General features: G+C 42.3%; 1 protein-coding gene and 1 long non-coding RNA gene across 2 annotated transcripts in view; one reads left to right on the top strand and one right to left on the bottom strand.

The window, feature by feature from the left end:
• Positions 1 to 5,991: 5,991 nt before the first annotated feature.
• LOC128789775 (uncharacterized) lies at positions 5,992 to 12,202 on the bottom strand. Its single transcript, XR_008431525.1, has 2 exons — positions 11,598 to 12,202; positions 5,992 to 6,173 (listed from the first exon to the last, which is right to left on the bottom strand). It is a non-coding gene; the product is annotated as an uncharacterized LOC128789775 (long non-coding RNA).
• Positions 12,203 to 12,485: 283 nt separating this feature from the next.
• The window catches only part of HIPK3 (homeodomain interacting protein kinase 3), a 64,728-nt gene continuing 58,083 nt past the window's right edge, over positions 12,486 to 19,130 (top strand). Inside the window, exon 1 of the mRNA XM_053946721.1 lies at positions 12,486 to 12,795. The gene's annotated coding sequence lies outside the window, so the exon portion shown is untranslated. The remainder of the gene's footprint in view (positions 12,796 to 19,130) is intronic.

Raw genomic sequence — 19,130 nt, 5'->3', positions numbered from 1 at the left:
AGAAAGGGAAGGGTCTGAACCTTTGTGTGTGTGGGAGGGAGGGCTCTGGAAGTGGCAAAATAATCATACAGCCCAGGAGAAGCATGCTCTTAATACAGGATAAAAAAAAAAAAAACACTGAATGCAGTGAAATTTAATAATGCTAAATTTATATAATGTTTGTAACATTTAATACCATCTCATTCAAAGCAAACAAACACCTTGCTGATACTACAGCTGATTTTGTACTTCCTCACAAACCACTATGATTTCCCTCAGCGGGAAAGTGAATTTCCTGGAAAGCTTTGTGATGGCAAGAAGAATAATCTGATTTGAGCACCGTTTCTCTTTGATTCTTTGGCTGGATTTCAGTCCTGCCCCGTGTCCCTGGGACCATCAGGGGCGTGAAGTGACACCACAGCTGCTGTGGACACATCCATGGGTGGTTTAGCTCTGCATCAGGGAGAGGAAATTCTGCAGGGATGTCCCAGGGGCCTCAGGAGACAAACTCATCTCGAGAGCTTTAAAAATAAGGGAGTGATGATCAGTGAAAGGAAACAGCTTAGCAACTTAAAAAAAAAAAAAAAAATTTAAACCAAACCACACAATTTGCAATAATTGCGTATTCCCAGTGCCAGGATGGGATTATATTTGCAAGGTTTTCTTAAAAAACAAAATATTCAGTGAGTTTTATTTGGATTAATATCTAGATTAAGTTCAACAATTTCGCAGTGTTAACCATTCTTTTCTGGGAAATACTGATTAAACCTGGATCTCTACTAAAAAAGACTAATTTGACTCAATTGGAAGATTTCATGAAAATGTAATGATTTTGTAGATATCTTGTAATTTTGTAGATGTCTTGTAATTATTTTGCAATAAATAATGTCAACATGTTGCAATGTAATCAAACTGTTGAATTTAAATTATGATTTTCTTCCAATGTACTTCATCTCAATTCCTTCTGTGGGCTGTCTTGGTGTGTCTGAGGTAGAAGAACCTTTCTACATGTGTCAAGGCAAACATTTTAGGGGATGTGTTATCCATCTTATTTTAAATACTCATTAGCACCAATTAAGCAAGAATAGTAATACAGAGAAGGATTATGGAGAGACAAAATTATTTTAAGTTGTCTATGCAAAAAAACCCATGCATTTCTCATTCTGATTGGTGGAAATGAATTATTTTTAGGCATTAGTAATATTCACTGCAAAAGGTTACTTTTAATGGTATAATATATGCTCTCTGGCTCAGACAGAATAATTTTCTGAGCTAATATTGATTTAGGATTAGAGTGAAAAATAGATCTCACTTTTTCATGTTAAACTAATTCCAAATTAAGATTTAAATTAAAAGGTTAGAAAGAGGTCTCAAAAATAAATCACTTTGGAGGCCTCACAACTCCATTATTGTTTGTCTAATAAACATCAAGCTTTAAAAATTATAGTCTGAATAGAAACTAAATGAAAATTAGGATTCAGAAAGGGGCTTTGCCAAAGATGTTTTAATGAGGAAGTTTGATTCCACAGTCACTTAGTGAGTGTAATAAGGTACAAAAGGCAACGTAAAGTTGTTGTAAATAACATAAATGCAAATGATATTAGAAGTGGCAGAACCGAGTCTGCTGGAGCAGAAGGCATTTTGGAGGCTACTGTGGGAAATAAGAGCTAACACTCACTGAAATGAAAGGGGGAAAGGATGAATGCCCAGGTTGTTGCCATCAAGATACTCCAGCACTGATCAGAAATAAAGCCAGGAGATGCACTTTTTTCTTAGGTATAAAGTTTAACTTAAGGGACATGAGTTAACCAGCTCATAAACTTAGTGCAAAAGCTAGAGACAGTGATTAAATTAGTTTTAAGTGCCTTACACTAAGAAATGCATTGTTAAAGAACAAGATAACTAGGCAATTTCCTATTGTGTTTTTAACTAAAGGTAATATTTTGTGCTTGGAAATGAAACACAGGGAAGTTAATTATTGAATTAAACTAGAGCTTTTCAGTATTGTCTGCTGAGTGGAATGCTATTCTGCCTTAAAAGCCTCATATAAAGCAGCTAAAGCAGTCTTTCACACATGTAACAGATACAACTATTTAATAAAAAATGAATGAGAAGCTACTCATACCCTGCTGTGAAATAGTTATTAGTTTCTGCTATAATACATGAATTTGCTTCTCCTGAAGAAATGCATTTAAATGGTAAAGAACAGTTGATGTCTGATTGTTACATCTCATGTGTTGAACCAAAAATATTTATACTGCTTTTAAGTTCAGGAGTCAAATAGCTGTCATCATGCTGGGCTATAAAAAGCTGATTTCCATGTCTTTATGATGGAATGTAATGATGAGTGGAACCACACTAACAACCCAGGTTTGTTTGGGTTTTTTTTAATACTTTTCTCATTCAATTGTCATCTCCAAGGGCTCGCTTTTGAGGGGGGATGAATACATGTCTAAACAGTACTTGAAGAAATGGAAAATATCTGAGAAAAATCTTGATCCCACTCATGCTACTGATGTACTTTTTGAAGATTTCAGTGGGACTTGCATTATATTTATTGGGCTTTACACAACACACACGTTTTTTTTGTCTTTCAGGAGGAAAAATGTGTTGGCAGTCCTACAATAATGAATAGAAACTGGCACTGGCAAAATTTCTTCCTTCAGGAAATAAGGACTCCTGAGGCAGGTGGGCAGCTGGTGCACTGATATGATGCTCCCTACAGTGCTGGCCAAGGTTGTCTCCTCTTCCCTTGTACACTCCTCTTTTCTCTCTGAATCCATCTGTTGTCTCTTGTCTGATACTTGGATAGCAAGCTCTGGAAGATTTCTTTTGGAAGCCATCCTTATGCTTTATATTTATTATATTATGGATTCCTGACTATGAAATTCTGGTCCATAATTTAGGCTACTTTGTAAATACTGCTGTCTCTATATCTATTAAAATGAATACTGCTATTCTGGGTATTTCCCCTAAATGCTCATTAGTAGTTTAATATAAGCATTGTAAGATTTTGATGAAGTAGTTACAACACTTGAAGCATCAGGAAGATATTTCAATATAAATGGAACTTCTACTATTATTCCAGCATTGATCTTATTTATTATAAGAAAATAAATAAAATACTCAGGGTGCAAATTTTCTTCTTGAGTATTCAGTAATTTCCTCCTGGGTTTCTCCAATTAATGACACCACTTCCACATTTTGGGATGCTGCTTCCCAAGACCTGTGCACGTCCTTTCCCTGGTCTGGAATCTCTGCTTAAGCATAAGTCATAAACAAGTGAATAAAAAGAGATACAAAACTGGCTGCACCTGTGTACACAAAGTAGTGCTCAAAAATAAACACCTTACAACACAATCAGTGTTTTAAAAGAAATGATGTGGCTTCTCCTCTGCACACAGGCTGCTTGAAAAGCCCATCCCTCTTGACTAAGTAATGCTTTTTCTTGCTCTTTTTCATGCCTTAATTTCGAGGTGTTTCAGTCTGTGCCCTAACACTTGCCCTTTTAGCCATTACCTTCAGCTGCTTCTTGGTATTTTTGTGAAGTATTTTTAAGTGGCAGGTGATACATTTCCTCACAGGATGCACTTTTTATCACATTTTGAGGATTATCCAGAATAGGAACTATTGATTACAGTCTCCCACACGTATGTAATTAAATAATAAATAAAATTGATTAATAAAGCATATTTTTCATGAAAATGTATGTACTCTCAGATCTGTATTTTTATTTTTAAATTATTTTATTGCATGCATATAGAAAAATAATGAAGTCTATACAGATGCTTTTTGTCATTGAGGTAGGAAAAGGATAAAGTAATTTGGACGTATTAAATTGTTTTTGTCAGGAATAGGTGTACAAATTTCCTTTGTAAGATATGGCACAAGAGGTATGGATGGAAGTACTTCAATCCCTGACAAATGTACTATTTATGTAACATGTACCAACCACTTCATTATCTTATTCTGAGCTATGCAGTTTGTATTAAAAGAGAAAAATAAAGCTGAAAATGATCTGGAGGTTCAGTGCACATATTAGAACGGTGGAAACTGTGTTTTTTAAAGTCACAAGTAGCATTGACAAAAAGAAGTTAGTTATAGAAGGGTCTCCAGTTTCCTTGAGACCTTCAGCTGAGGTGGCATCTGAGACTGGAGCCGTGGGCCCTTCCTCGTGCCTCTGTGTCCTGATGGCAATTCCTCCATTCCTTGTGCTCCTCTCCGAGGGAAAATCCAGCAAAATCATCGCAGTGCTGCTGCCAGGCTCTGAGGTGCCCTGGGGATCTTTGCTGAGTTCCATCTCCCCAGGCTCAGTCCCCTCGGGGCATTGGCAGTGTTTTGTGCTCTGCAGTCTCTGTCCTCTGTTGTATCTCATTGCTGTTCATTTTGGTGTTGAGCATGACATGATGTGTATGACCTTTTTTTTTTTTATTTATGACTATGTTTTTATTTGTGACCATGTCTTTTATTTTATTATTTATCCCATTTTTTTCAACATCAGGATATAGATGTGTAAGGCTGTACTCCCTGTTTCAGTAACAGAGTGGTAGTTATATCCAAATATGAGAAAGCCATAAAACCCAGCTGATTTCCTGTCTACCTTCACACAAAATCTAATTGAAATGTCACATGGGTAAACATGATATTTTTGGTGTATTTACATTAAAACATTTTAAAATTAAATTTGTTTAATCAAAACTGTCTGTGAGTCAGAAAACAACATGAGCTTTACGTCTAACTAGTGAGGAGGTGTTAAAAAAAAGTAAATAAAATATTTATAAATATAAAACTTAAATTTAAATAAATATAAAACAGAAATATATAAATAAATAAAGTATAAAAATATACAAAAATTAAAAATAATTTATTATCAATATGCACATAAACTGAAAATGCTACAGGTCAAAGCACCATGTGCACATGCAGTTAGCTCAGAAGTGTTACCTGATCTTCCCCTGCATTGTCTGGGGAGAGATTGCTCAGAGGTGATGGGGCTTTGTGGCCCTAGTGACAGCCTGCTGCCATTGTTCCTGCCATGTGACACTTTCTGCCCAGTGTCTCATTACCAGGAGGGGACACGGTGTATTTCACTGGGTCAAAACAATTCATTAAATTACTGCCGAGCATCACCTTTTCCTTTGGAACGGATTTGGGCTGTTACTGGTTTGGAACAGGAAAATAAAAAATAAGCACAAGTTTTGTAACTTTTGTAAGAATTCTACCAGAACGTTTGCACCTCTGAATAAACACATTTATAGGAAAATATGTTCTTTGCTAAAGAAGAAAATGTTTTTTTTTTCTTTATAGTGGTTTGATCTGTTTTCATAACTCACGTAATTAATGTGCCTTTTCTGTTGTTCATTCTAGGAGGAGAGTCTCTAATGTGGTAATTTAAACCTCTAGAAGATATTTTTAACTGCTTTTTCATTAAGGATGTCTCGTGGGGGAGGGGAGAAATAAGGATATCAGCTTTTAAAAGGTAGGAAAGCCCATGGAGAAGTTGCTGATGTATTAAACTGTTAAGGGAGGGTGCAGGTGGACATTTTTGAGCCACGTGCACATGGACTCGGATAAAACTGCTTCTCAGGAGGGATTTGTGCCACAGACAGACCAGTGACAGAAAGGGGCTTTTTGTGCAGTTTGGGTTTTGTTTGTAGCTGCTGATAGCAAAGCCCTGGCTCAGTCCTCAAGTGCTTCCACAGTGAGGTTGGAGAGACCCAGGTAAGGAGGTCATCTTCCATTTCAGTCTAAAACAGGCTTGGCTGTGATTCAGTGCCTGCCAGAGTTACAGCAGGCTCCACTCCTGTGTGCTGCAGCTCGTGGGGGAGGCTGACACATTCTGTATTAAGATAAAACTTCTCTTTGCCACACCAGCCTGGCCCAGCAGCCAGCTAACCAGACTATTTACTTTGGAATACGCTGCAGAAGCACAGCCCCAGAAATCTTTATTTCTGTCAGCATTTTCCCTGCTGCCAGTAGACATTACTGCTAATAAGCACCAACTCACTGGAGTAATGCAGGGTTATGTTTTAATTCTGTCATTCGCCTGCCTGCTGGTGTTTAGTGACGTTTATTTGAAGGAATGATGCGTTTTGGAAAGTGAGGTCAGCTGGAGCATTTCTTGTGCTCTTCATCTGCCTGCAGCCCTTGATCTTGCAATGTATCAGTCACTGAGGACAGAAGTCATTCCTCACCTGTAAAAATGAAATTATTGTGGTATTAGTGGGTGGTACCCTATGGATATTCCTAAATGTCGTGAGCTTATTGATGCTTATTGCAAAACAACAGGGAAAAAATGGCAATATTTGCTATCAAAGATTTTTAAAATTAGCCCAAAGTCATTGGAATTTTAATTTTAAATATGCTTTTTATTTTGAAAGGTAATTTTTCTCCTCCACAGAAAAAGTGTTTTAGTGTTTTTTCAACTTTTATGTAAAGTAAACATTTTTCCAATGTTTGGCTATCATTAAATTGGGACTGGATTATCTCATTTTTTGTTGATTGCCTTGAATATTATCATTCTCAGATGATATCAGGTTCTCTCTATTTTATCTTATAATAGTCAGATATCGTAAAATATATTTGACCTTGCCAAACACCTCAAAAATAGAAACATACTGTATTTTTGTACACATTTAACATTCGTTAACCCTAACAATCACTTCTAATTATTTTCCTGCTTGAGTGAGCATAAAAATGTAATTATTAAATACACTTATGTGAAAGACACTCAAACACCACAAAGGCTAATGACTACATGAAGAGAGTAAAGAAAATGCAAGAAAATTTACAGTGTCAGACTAGAAATGTACATTAGTGTGACACATTTCCTGAAGACAGACCCTTTCCTTGTGGATCTCCTATGGAACCTGAGTGAGGAACGATCCACTTCTATGGCTCTAACAGAGAGGAAAATCAGACTGAAAATTAAAATATACTCTGAAAAATACAATACCATGATACCTTAGCATTTACATGATCCAGTAAAGATATTTCAACCACCCCACAAAATATTGCATTTCTTGAACTCTTTGTTAAAGAAAATACGTTAATATGAACAAGTTCTTTGCATAGTTTAAAGCACAGCAATGAAGCATCTGTCAAATCTTCACCTACTGATGTAAGAGGAACACAAGCAGAGAAATAAATATCTCACAGTGTCCCTGAGCAAAATCGTCTGTGACAATTAGCAGGGTGCCATATTTTTAAATTATAGTCGTCCCAATTAGCTGTTTCAACAAATATGGCACTGAAAAGGACATGAAGGTTGAAAAGAAACAATTGAAAAAAAAAAAAAAAAAAGAGAGAGAAAAGTTCTGTAAAACCTAAATTGAACTAGTAGGTATTTATGTAATTTCAAGAAAAAATAATTGGATTTTTTTCTACTTAAGTTTTTTTTCTTTTGCCTTGTACATAAATATCACTCTTCTATTAAAGGTTGGACTCGATGATCTTGGAAGTCTTTTCCAATCTTAATGATTCTACAGTGTAGTTATTCTGCCTTTCTGTGATGTGAAAAATTAGGGGATTAGTGTTTTAGTTTGGATGAGGAGTGCATTTCATCTCAAGTCAGCCAGCTTTTATCCACGTGATAACCCAAAAAGATTTTAGATTCCTTCTCACATTTTCTAAGAATTACCATTTTAGTCACCTTTAGATACCAGGCAAATTTATTTCCTAAGAGAAAATTCCACCATTACCTGGCAGAATTTGAAAGAGCAATGTCAGGATGGTGCAGGAGGCTTCTTGGAGCTGGGTTTTAAAGGCTGAGGAAGGAACAAGTAGAAAGACAGGTAATCTGAAGAATGCTTTAATCTGATTTTCTTCTTTGGAAGAGCCCCATCCTTGGGGATGCACAGGGACCTGTGATGTCTTTCTGAAATGAACATTGGCACAAGCAGGCACAAAGCCCCAAAACCACCAGGAGCCCATGGAAAGCATTTTCTGTCCCTAGCAGCTTTTAAATCTTTCCAGAGGAGACAGACTGTTGAATTTGTAAGTTAAACAGCAAACAATAAACAAATACTTTCACCAACCTCCACTCCACCCTGTCCATTTTTTTTTTCAGTCCTGCATTAAATATACAAAAAATGAAGTGGAAATAAAAGGTGAAATTTGTACTTATTTTGGCAAATGTCTCAGTAGAAAATGCACAGAGAAATCTGTGTGTTTTTAATGGAGGAAACACAGTGCTTCTCAACTGACCTTCCAGTTGTTGCAAAAGGAGCAAAGTGTATGTTTGCTTTAAATTTGGAAGTAATTTTCCATTTACACCCAGCAACAGAAGGTTGGATTTTGGATATATCCAGCAGACATATCTATGGGGAGGGGAGATGGGGAACTTTGAACCATGCTTATCTGAATGTGATAGTAATCAGTGGGAAGTGTACATTTAAATTTTTGTATTTTAAAAGAGCACTTTTTATCAGCTTAACTCTGACCCTTTTACATGTTTCCACAGGAATTTGGATCTGGAAAAATTTTGATCCAAATGCAGAATATCGAATGCTTGTTTCTCATAATACAAGTCATACTTAGGTGACAGTAAAATCAGTTTAAAAGTGCTTTAGATAAGAAATTGTGAGGAAAAAACAATATTTAATTTTGTCCAGTCTTATGTCTGGGTGGGAAGGATAAATACTGTAAGCATAAAATATTTCAGCCAATGTGAAAACCAGTAAATACTGTAATTTCAAATCCTGTAAGTTGAATCCATGAATTAACTCCCTGCTTAACAAATTATTAAATGGGAAAGACTAAAGACTGTGGCCTGCAAGTTTTAAAAAAAGGTGAATTTAAGTGGAATCTTTGCTTGTTCTACCTGTGAAGGCCTGGACACCTGCAGGGATCACAACAACACTAAATCTAAATTAAAATTGCCAAGCAGCTTCTGGGTTGTTTGGATTTCATAATTTCTACCCAGGAAACTCAGCTCTCCCATCCAGGTGCCAAGGAGAAACTCTGCCTTCCTCTTTGTGTCAGCTCTGACAGTCACTGAGTGTTTTCCTGACCCAAGGAAAGCCTTTTCTGCTGGGAGAGCTGAATCTGCTGAATGGGATGTCCAGTGCCAGCACTGGAGAGGCATCACTGGGAAAATTCAACTGCTCAGGAGAATTGTGAGAGCCCAGTTCTGTCCCTTTGCACTGGGACCGTGCCTTGCTGTTCCATGCAATTGCATCTATGCTATTGGTGTCATTCTGAGCCTTCTGGATGGAATTACAGCCCTGTGGTCTTGCCTCCTCCTGTCCTTACCTCTGATGGCAGAGCCTCATTCAGGACTCAAGCTTGTTCAAAAATTAAGAGTCTAGCTGATACAAGCAACTCATAAGGTGATATGAACAACTCACACTGGCTGTAAAAAGTGTTTTGATGATACAGCTTGTAGCAGTTTGAGGAGTAAAACAAATTGTTCTAGTCAGAGCATTTTCAGTCTGCATCTACACTTGGGATTTTGGTAACAAAAATAGCACAGAATGTCATTGGTAGGTGTTCTGCCAAAAGCTTCTAGCCTGTGTTTGTCCTCAGATCATTTCTTTTTGCTGCATAATAGATTACATCTGTTGGAAGTATCTTCTAACTTCTGGGTTTTCTTTTCCACTCAGAGCACTCACACCTAAGCAGTGCTTATCCTCTGCAAAGGCTTGGAGACAAGGAGGAACAGGAGCCCACGGCGGGGGGGTGTGTTTCAGTGCTGAACTTCATAAATGAATCTAAATGACACGGGGCCTCCTTCCACTCAGTTACTTAAGCACTTTGAAACAAAACCCTCCCCTCCAAAGGGTATCAGGAGTCCACAGCACTTACAGGTGTAACAGGAGTTTCCACATTAACCCCTCCGTGGCCTACCAGCACAGATGTACCCGCCAAGAGAAAATTAGGACAGGGAAGTGTTTACTGTTTTCCAGGTGACAAAAAAAAAGAAGTCATGTGAGGGCTTCTCAGACACAGTCACATTTAACCTGTGATAAAAAAGGGTCATCAGAGTGTTTAAAGCTCGCTGATACATCTAATGTTGTTTTACTGTGCTTTGTGGGCACTTCAAAACTATTTTGTGGCCAAAGTAATCCCTAGGAGTCACTGACAGAGGAGGTTCATCACTCCAGCTCACACTGGCTGTGGCCAGCCCTCAGTCCCAATGCTGCAGCAGATGAGGAAACCTTCAATTGAAACAGGTCCCAACGAAGGGAGCTTCTTGAGGGAGCTTGTAAGGAAATAAGGACAAACAATGGATCTGCAGAGGGGTGCTGTGCTCCACAAAAGCAACTGAAGGAGTTTCAAAGAGATTTGAGAGTTTGATTACACGCTGGCGATACTCCTGTTGCAAGGTGAGTGGAAGTCTAGCTTGATCTAATTAGCAAAAACTGGAACATGAGGACAGACAGTGCTGGGATGTTTCAGGAGGTGCTGTCATTCAGCAAGCCCAAAACTCCAGTGAGAGAACAGTATGATGAGAGAGGTTAATGAGCCCAAAGTCACCCCTTCTTTTCTAAATCTAAATTAAAATCTGTTTCTGAAAGTTGGTGAATATTGTGCATATATATCCGTGGAGCACTGGACTGATCATTTTGCCTGTTAGCAGAGGATTGGTATCATTCAAATTTACAGCTGTATTTGGATTGTTTTGGTTATCAAACTGTAAGAAGGTGCATGGTGAAACATGAGAAATTTGCTAGAAACAGGTCCTAAAAAAACAGCTGGAAAACTTATGTTGAGACTCATCAGTGGACCAAAATTTGGGGTGATATACACCAATTTAAGTTTGCAGATCAAGTATGGGTTGAATCAGCATATATTTAATGTGCTTTTTTTAAAAGCCATTTTAAAATTTGTGTGGTTAAGTAATCAACAAGAATGTTTATCAACATTTACTGTCTATTTATATGTTAATAAAAAGTGTAGAAATAACTCTGTAGGATGTTATTTTTTAGGAGCTTGATTAATATTTCTAAAATTAGTAAGCAATAGATGTTATGAGCAGCTCTTGAGTGCTATAATTTACCATTCACACCCACCTATTTCTTCCCCAGGCCTAAATTATATGGCTCATTACTTACAAGACTGAAAACTGGTGGTGTTGTGGTAATAAATCCAATGTTAGGTTTCAGCACTTCCATACAATGTCTGGCCTCTCCAATTAATTAATTCAAATTCTGACTTCACATCCTAACAATCTTTATTACAAGGATTGGTCCTAAATAAAGGTTAAAATCAAGCAGACACGTGTTGAAAATACTGGAACAAGTAGTGAGAAAAAATAGCAGAGTACGTGTAGTTGTGCAAGTAAATAAAGAAATTCTTTGTTATTTTTGGCAAGAGGTGGAGAAGCATGTGATGTCCAGTTGTAGCTGTAGCCAAGGGATTTATCTTGGGGCTAAATACTTCATAGGCAAACAGTAATTCCTTTTTCACCCCACATCAGCTGAACACTATTTCGGGTCAAGAATGCTGTTTGCAGAAGCTGGCCAGTCCTACAAACCACTAATATTTAAGTGATGTGTAATATTAGGGACATGTTACTGGGGGTGTATCCTGTTGTTCTGTGAAGAGTTGAGCAAGGCAAAATGCTGAACTGTAGCGCAGGATGAAAACTGGTCAATACATTTGCTCTGTCCTGTTACCTCTGTAGCTGCCGGTGTGTCTGATGGGCTCGGGCTAGCGTGGCAAGGACTGCTCGCCAGGGAAGGATGTCAGACCAGATCTGGAAGGTTGGTGCTTCACAGCTGTTTTCAGGGCTGGCTGGGGAAGTCTCTTTGTCTTACGAGGCCACAGCACTCATGTAAATGAACTGGGAGTTCACATGTTCAGTCTCACCGTGTCATCTTCTAAGCTCCAGGTCCTGAGAGCCGGGCCTTTGTCCTGGCACCGGTTTGCTCATCGTTATGCGCGTTGTTACGGGATTTGGCAGCCAACGAGGTGGGAGGGAGAGCTCAGCGCTTGGGGTGTGGTGATTGGGACGGCCAGCACCGGAGTGTTTTTTGGGGGTTTTACAGCTGCTCCTCGGAGACCCCCGACAAAGCACGAGCTTGCCTTCCTCCAGGCAGTGGCAGACCGGGGCGGGCAGAGAGGAGAGTTCGCGCTAGGAGCATCTCAAGTTGCCCTCCCAGGACTTCCCGGGGGGACCGTCAGCTGGCGCTGAGAAGGCTCCGCCGCTGCGCTGCTGCCAGGGCCGGCGATATCCGCACGGCTGCCTCGGCGGGCCGGTGCGGGAGGGCAGGAGAAGGGAGCGCGGAGCGGGGCCGGGCGCGCAGCGCGCTCCGAGCGCGGGGCGGCGGCGGCGGCGGCTGCGCCGCGCGGCGGGGCCGGGCGGGGGCGCTGCCGCCGGGCCGGGCGTAGCGGGCCGGGCGGCGGGAGCGCTCCGCAGGCTGCGCCCCGCGGGCTGGGCGGGGGCCGGGGCGCGCCGGAGCGGGGCTCGGCCGGCGCCCCCTCCGCAGCGCTCGGCGGGGCCGCGGCCCGCCGCTCGGGGCGATGGGCGGCGGCGGGCGCCGCTAGGCCGCCGCGGGCAGGGCGGAGGCGGGAGGAGGCGGAGGCGGCGGCGGAGGAGGAGGAGGAGGCGGCGGCCGGGGGCGGGTTGGGTCCCTCCCCGGGAAGATGAGGCGGAGGCCCGGTCTGTCGAGCGGGCTGAGCTGGGGCTCTTCCCTCGCAGCCGCCAGGACAAGATGGCAGCGGCCGAGGCGGCGGCGGCAGCAGCAGCGGCGGGGCTGAGCGGCTGAGCCCGGCCGGAGCGGCGCTTCCCGGAGCGCTCCCGGACATGCCCAGGGCGGCGGCGGCGGCGGCGGCAGCTCCAGCGCGGACGCCAGCGCGGCCCGACCCGTGAAGGTGAGCGGCCGGCGGCGAGCGGGGCCGGCCCCGGCGGGCGGAGAGCGGCGCTGTCTCTGCCTCCGCCGGCGGCGTTCGCGCCCTGCCCGCGGGGGGCTCCGCGGCAGACCCGACCCCCCTGCCCGGGGCAGCGGCGGCGGGGAGCGGGCAGCGCCGCTTCCCCTTCCCGCTGCCCTCGACGGCGCCTGCCCCGCCGCGTCCCCGAAGTTTCCCGTTCCCCAGGCGCCCGCCCCGAGCCGCCCCGGGTGCCGGGCGAGGCCGCCGCCGCCCGGCGGGGGAGGTGCGGCCGCCCCTCGCCCTTTCCCGGCGGCGGCGCCGGCGCTGCCCCGCTCCCCTCCGGGCGCGCCGCCTCCTCCTGCGCCTTGTATGGAGCGCCGGGGCCGCCCGGGCGGCGGGGGGTCCCGGGGCGGCGCCGGGCGCGGCTCCTCCCGCTCCGGGTCCCGCTCGGCCGCAGCCGCGGGCGCTCCTGGCAGTCCCGGCGGGACGCGACCCTCGCCCCTGACCCCCGAGGAGAGACCCGCGCTGGGGGTGGGGGGGGAAAGCTGGGGCGGCAAATGGTGCCCGGTATCACTAACAGCAACTGGAAAGGAAGTGGACGCTTTAAAATTTGGTCAGTTCCCAAGAACGAGGTCTGTGGAAACAGAGGGGTTTGTTTGCCGGAGGCTTTGCCGTAATGGTTGCGGCAGGGATTGTGCGGGGTTTGTTCTGGATTCGTCGCGGTGTCAATTGTAAAGCTGGCAGGTGCGTTTACGTGTGTTTAACGCTGTAGGAAATAGTGATGAGTTTGTAAAAATTATTTTTATTTAGATCAAGCCCTCAATCGTCGGTGCTATGTGCTTACACGTATATAATAAAGAGCTTTCTTTTGAGGCTATACTTTTGTTACTAACTGTTGCATCTGACTTAAAATGTCAGAAACTGGGATTGTTTCCTTCTTTGTTAACTTAGTTTTTGGGACTCCAGGGCTGTACTTGCCAGAAATTAAGTGGCGCCCTGATGTTTTTGCATCTTCCTGCTTGTGTATTTCGCGTCTTCCTACTTGCGTATTGCCTTGTTTATTTCAGTTGTTTTAGTGTCTTTAAATTGTGGGAAAGTATGTTACTATGAGAGATGATTACATTAAGTAGAGCTGCAGTTGTTGGTAACAATGCATGTTTCTGTGGTTATTTATTTTCTACCCCAGTATTACCTCCCGTGCCATCGTTTGCAAAAAGTTTAGGCTCTGGTTGATGTAGGAAAGCTGGGACGGACTGCGAGGTCCTACTTCCTGACATAGTAATTCCATAACAGACCTAATTCGCTGGAGCTTTCTATAAACTAAGTTTAAAATACACACAGTAGCTCTCTAACAAGCGTGGCAGCCAGCAGAGAGATTAATTAAGCACCTGGAAAATAGGTCAATACTGTATTACGAAGCGGCATGGTGAGATGGCAAATAAATAGAGCAAAGTGTTAACGCGGACTTACCGGGGAAAACCGATCCCGGCGGAGCGGCGGGGACGGCGTTATCTGCGCTGCCGCGGACCTTTTATGGTAGCGCATGTTGAGAGCCCTTGGGCTTTTCACTCCCTCCACCTCTTCCTGGGGGGCTTCTCTTGTAGTTGCTCGCTCAGGGTGTGGCACCGCTCGTGCTTGCGAATTAATTTTTTTTTTTTTTTTTTTAATAGATAAATTCGGCTGGGTGTTCCAGTTCCGAGTGCGGTGGTGGTGCGTGGCTCTCCGGGCTTGGGGGCGGTTTGTAATTGGACGGATGCCATGAGCTGGAATAAAGTTTCATTGAAAAATTGCTCGGGGAGCTGCCCCTGCCCTGCGGTCTCTGCGGCACTTGTGATTTTTCTTTGTTTCAGGGTTTTTTGTTTTTTTGGTTTTTTTTTTTTTTTTTTTTTTTTGCATGTTTCCTCCCTCCTCTCTTTCAAACAACTACCTATGGAAACGGGGAAATGAGACCGGCTCCTGCATAACCAGATAGCAGAGACAAAGACAGGGTGTGGGGAGGAAGACTGAGCTTGCAACTCATCTTTCAGAACTCACTGATAGAAACACTGGAATTTGCATGCTCTGCTTTTCTCCTTGTGTCCTCCAGTTTGCAGCAGTTGCTTCAAAACAAACGCTGTTTTGGAGGTGATTTTTCCAAAAGCATCTGTGGGATTGATGGCATCTCTTAAAGGGGATGGGAGGCTGAGCAGCACTGTCAGAGGCAGAGGGTTGGTTAGCTCAGCAGCCCCTGGGTGGAACAGAATTAACTGTACTAAATTCTTGTGAAAGCCCCAATCCAAAGGTGTAGGAGTGTCAGGCTGTGTTTTGTGTTGAGGTGCAGAGACCCCTCTTTGAAGGCATTGCACACTTCCTGTTTTTAGTTTTCCTCTTACCTCTATAGGATCTCTTTCTTGTATTTTCCCTTTTGCCAGTGTGCTGATCGTGGCAACAAAGGCCCTTTTGACAAAGCGGTGCGTTTCGAAACGGGAGTTTTGTAGTTGGCTTTCTTGTATGTGAGAGGGGAGAAAAGCAGCGTTGGTAGCAGGAACAGCACTGTCATTTGAGGCTGAATGTGTATTTTGGAGGAATGTTAAATACAGAAGGAGAAACTGCTTTTAGTGCAGCTAAATTTCACTGTTGCAGCGTGGCACACGAATGCTGTGCACTCACAGAACAGTTCCTGCAGGCAGTGTTCCCTTCTGCCCAGAACTTTGGGGAGTAAGGCATAGGACAGAGAGGCCTTCTTACATTTTTTTTTTATTAGATCAGCCTCGGCTTTTCTGAATATATAAAATGATTTCACCTGATCTGTAGAAGCATTGCAGGTGAATTAAACTGCTCTGACTGACAGAAGTACAAGTTGGGTAGAGCAGGCCTGATAATCACCTGGTGATCCTTGGTTGAGGGAAGAAGAAATGTGGAATTGTCATGGTGGTGCTACCAACATTCCTCTGTCACCGGGTTGCTGTTGAATTTTGTGAAATAGTATCCACCTTTCAGACTTCAGAAAAGCTTGTTTGTACCATTTTGTGTTTTCCAAGTTCCCAAGTCACTGAAATATTCTGTTTCTTGAGATCCCTTCACTGACAATCAGAGGTGGAGCAGAAAAGAATGAATTACCTTTAGCAGATCTTGAAAGAAAAGCTCGTTATTTGGGGTAGGTATAGGATGGGACTTCAGGTGTCTGAAGCTGTATTTCAGAACTGTGGCTGGGCTGAGCACAGCACCAAACACGAGGAGAGGAGCGAGGATGAGCACTGAGCATCTTCCAGACCACTGCTGTGTGTGCAGTGCACCTGAAGTGACCATGTAACTCTATTTGAAGCAGCCAAAAATAACTGATGCTGTGATATGGGTTAGTAATGGGCTGCCTTTTCTGACTTCTACAGGCAGTGAGCACCCTCTGTTTAACCTGAAATAACCTATAATGAAGGATAAAGCCTGGAAAATCCTGTTACCTGGTCTTGGCTTCCCCTGCCCTCCCTTTAGAGACTGTTTTAATTTAGAGCCTGTACCTCTTTCACAGAATTTTAGAGAAATTGTAGCTTTGTTTTTCTTCAGAGTCACTGTGCTTTGAGTGACAGGTGAGCAGGGGAACAGCATGTAATTGTGAAAATGGATTTTAGTTGGTGGCTTTGATAATGTAGTATTTCCTTCAGGCTAGGTTCTTCCCCCCAGTTCTTCAGTTGTTCTATTTCAGTATAGTGAATGTTGAAAAAGATGGCAGGAGTTGGTGTGAGTCTTGGTTTTAGATGCAGTTTGGGGATAATCTTTGTAAAGTTTTGTAGTATTTTTTTTCATGGTATATCACTTTTTTTCCCTATAGCATTTTCACACTCCTTTTTTAATAGTGGGTAACTTTTTGACAAAAGGGAGTTAATCTCTGGTGTAGCAATTGGGCTTGGAAAAGGAAGAAGAGCCAAATAACTGAACTGTTTTTTTAAACAAGTAGACTCAAGCAGTTTAGTTCTGGTTTTTTTTTTTTTTCCTTATACTGAAACTTGGAGTCAGTGTAATTTCAAAATTCCTCTCCCAATATTAAGTTTACACATATTTATTAGTTCCAGCATTATGTAAACTTTTTGTACAGTATGTTGTGCTTTTAGAAAAAGATTAGGAAATTATTCCCTTTTCTAAGTAAGGAATATAATCCTTTTTTCCCACCTTTTATCCAGCTCTCTTATGCTCTACAGTATTTGGGTATAACAGGAAAATGCTAAGTTCAAGTTCCAAACCAGAGCAATAAAAGACACAGTCAAACATCCAAAGACAAAATAGACATAAGAAATATTTTCCTATCTTTTAGGATGATCAAAGCTACAACAACTCCCAAAATTAAAAAAGTAATTGGATTCTTACATACAGAGAACTCCTTTTGCATGTTAGGAGGGACGCTCCCATCAAAAGGCTGTCTTTAAAGTCAGTAATCTTAAACTCATGCTTTCCATTCTTGCTGAAATAATGTAACAGTTCCAGAAAACTTCTTAGTGCTTTTTAAAGCACATTGTAAATGAAGTACAAATAACATTTCTAATGTAAAAAGTCAGTTATTGCCAAATGGCAATTTGTTTTTATTTGTATGAGCATCACTTGCTGGATACATATGGTGCTGTGGTAACCACGCATTTAGAATGTGCTGGAAAACTTCTGGGCAAGAAAACCTGACACCTGTGCTGAGTCCCATAAGCACCCTGAGAAGAGGAGCTTTTGGAGATGATTGGAGATGCCCATGGCCACTTCTCCAGGCCTGTTGGATTTCATAATCCACTGGTCTGAGTGTCTTGTGCTCTCCTCTGTTCTGGAGGCTGAGCTGCTCTGGGTCACCTCGCTCTGCTGTCCTGCAGCTGCTCTTTGTGTCACCAGGACACCAAACTCCCAAGGAACTTATTTTGCTGGGTGAGGCAAGATTTTTATCACAAAGCTTGGCTTGGCTGTTAGCTTGCCTTGGGGCAAGCAGCCACCAGTACCTGAGAAAACCTGCTTTGGGTTATTTTAGGAGTTCTCTTTAGTTTTACTTGAGCTGTGAGATGGATCTCCTTGCCTTGTGCTGACCTCATCTTGCAGTGGTGAAGTGAGATGGCAAAACTGGTCCCTGGGCAGGAAAAAGTGCCAGGAGAGCAACTTCAGCAGGGATTGCAGTAAAGTGGTGCAGCTGTGCTTTGTGTGGGGCTGGAGTGTCCTCCTTGCAGAGATGGTTGCTGCTTTTGTTAGCGTGAGCAGATCCCTGCAGGGCTGCTCCTGGGTCTCTGCGTGCCAGCTGACACCTGAACCTCTCCCTGTTGCTGCTGGAATGGGCTGAAACAAGTGCCTGCCTGCACTGGATGGGACCTAGTGCAGGCTCAGGGGCTGCATGAGGAAGCTCAGCCTATAAAGGCAAAAATGCAGAGAGAAAATTACTTCAGTACCAATAATCATTAGGAAGTTTGTAAGGGAGGAAAAGAAGTTTTCATTACTGGTGGTCTAAGCTCCCTTTGGAAGACACGAGTAACCACCAGTATCATAAAAATCCATAAAAAGTATTTATATACCCAGTTTTTTCTAAAGCTTTATTAATTTACTTTTGCAAAAGTAGTTTACTTTTTCATATGTAGATAGACTAAACATTTCATCTCTTGTGTTTCCACAGTCTCAACATGTCTACTGCTTTGTTTTGGTCCTTTGTGTGCATTTTAAAAAAATGCTATGTTAACTTTTACCAAATTCCACTAGTTTAAGTAAAATATATTCGTTTTTTCTCCTCTTTCATATGGTGCAGGTGTTTTCTGTGTTGGCACAATTGATGGAACTTAAACAATTTCCAGGAAGATTTTTAGTTGTTTCTTTTAAGATGCCTTTCTGCCTTTTTGACTGAAGCTGTTGATGTGCATCATTATCTTGTCAACATCTTCCTTGAGTTTTCCCTAGAAACTTTGGTCATCTGCTACTTCCTACCCCTTTGCTTTCAATTCTTCCTTTTTTTTGGGGTTTTTTTTTTGGTTTTTTTTTTTTGTTGTTGTTGTTGTTTTTAACTATTGGGCTTGGTTGCTTGTCTACAGTCTGTGTGTTCCAGTTGAGAAGTTTTTTTCCATAGCTTCTTTTTGAAGATTTCTAGGGATTGTATGTGGGTAGAAGAGGTACTCAGATAATCTTTGTTTTTCAGCATTTGAATCTGTTAAGTGCAGGAATTTTGGTGTTTGAGATCTTGTGAAGCCCTTCAGAAGGAACCAGATTTGTTCCTAAGAGGAGAAAAAAGCTCTTTGTCTCCTCTTTCCTTTTAATACCAACTTAATTTGTGATTCACAGAATTAGTTTGTATTCAGCCTAATAGGAGTGGATTGCTTTCTTGAGATACTGAAGAGTGATTTTTATAACTTTTCTTT

The sequence above is a fragment of the Vidua chalybeata genome, chromosome 6 (assembly GCF_026979565.1).
Source record: "Vidua chalybeata isolate OUT-0048 chromosome 6, bVidCha1 merged haplotype, whole genome shotgun sequence".
Taxonomy (NCBI): domain Eukaryota; kingdom Metazoa; phylum Chordata; class Aves; order Passeriformes; family Viduidae; genus Vidua; species Vidua chalybeata.
The sequence above is the reverse complement of the archived record's forward strand: the minus strand, read 5'-3'. Positions and strand labels throughout refer to the sequence as shown.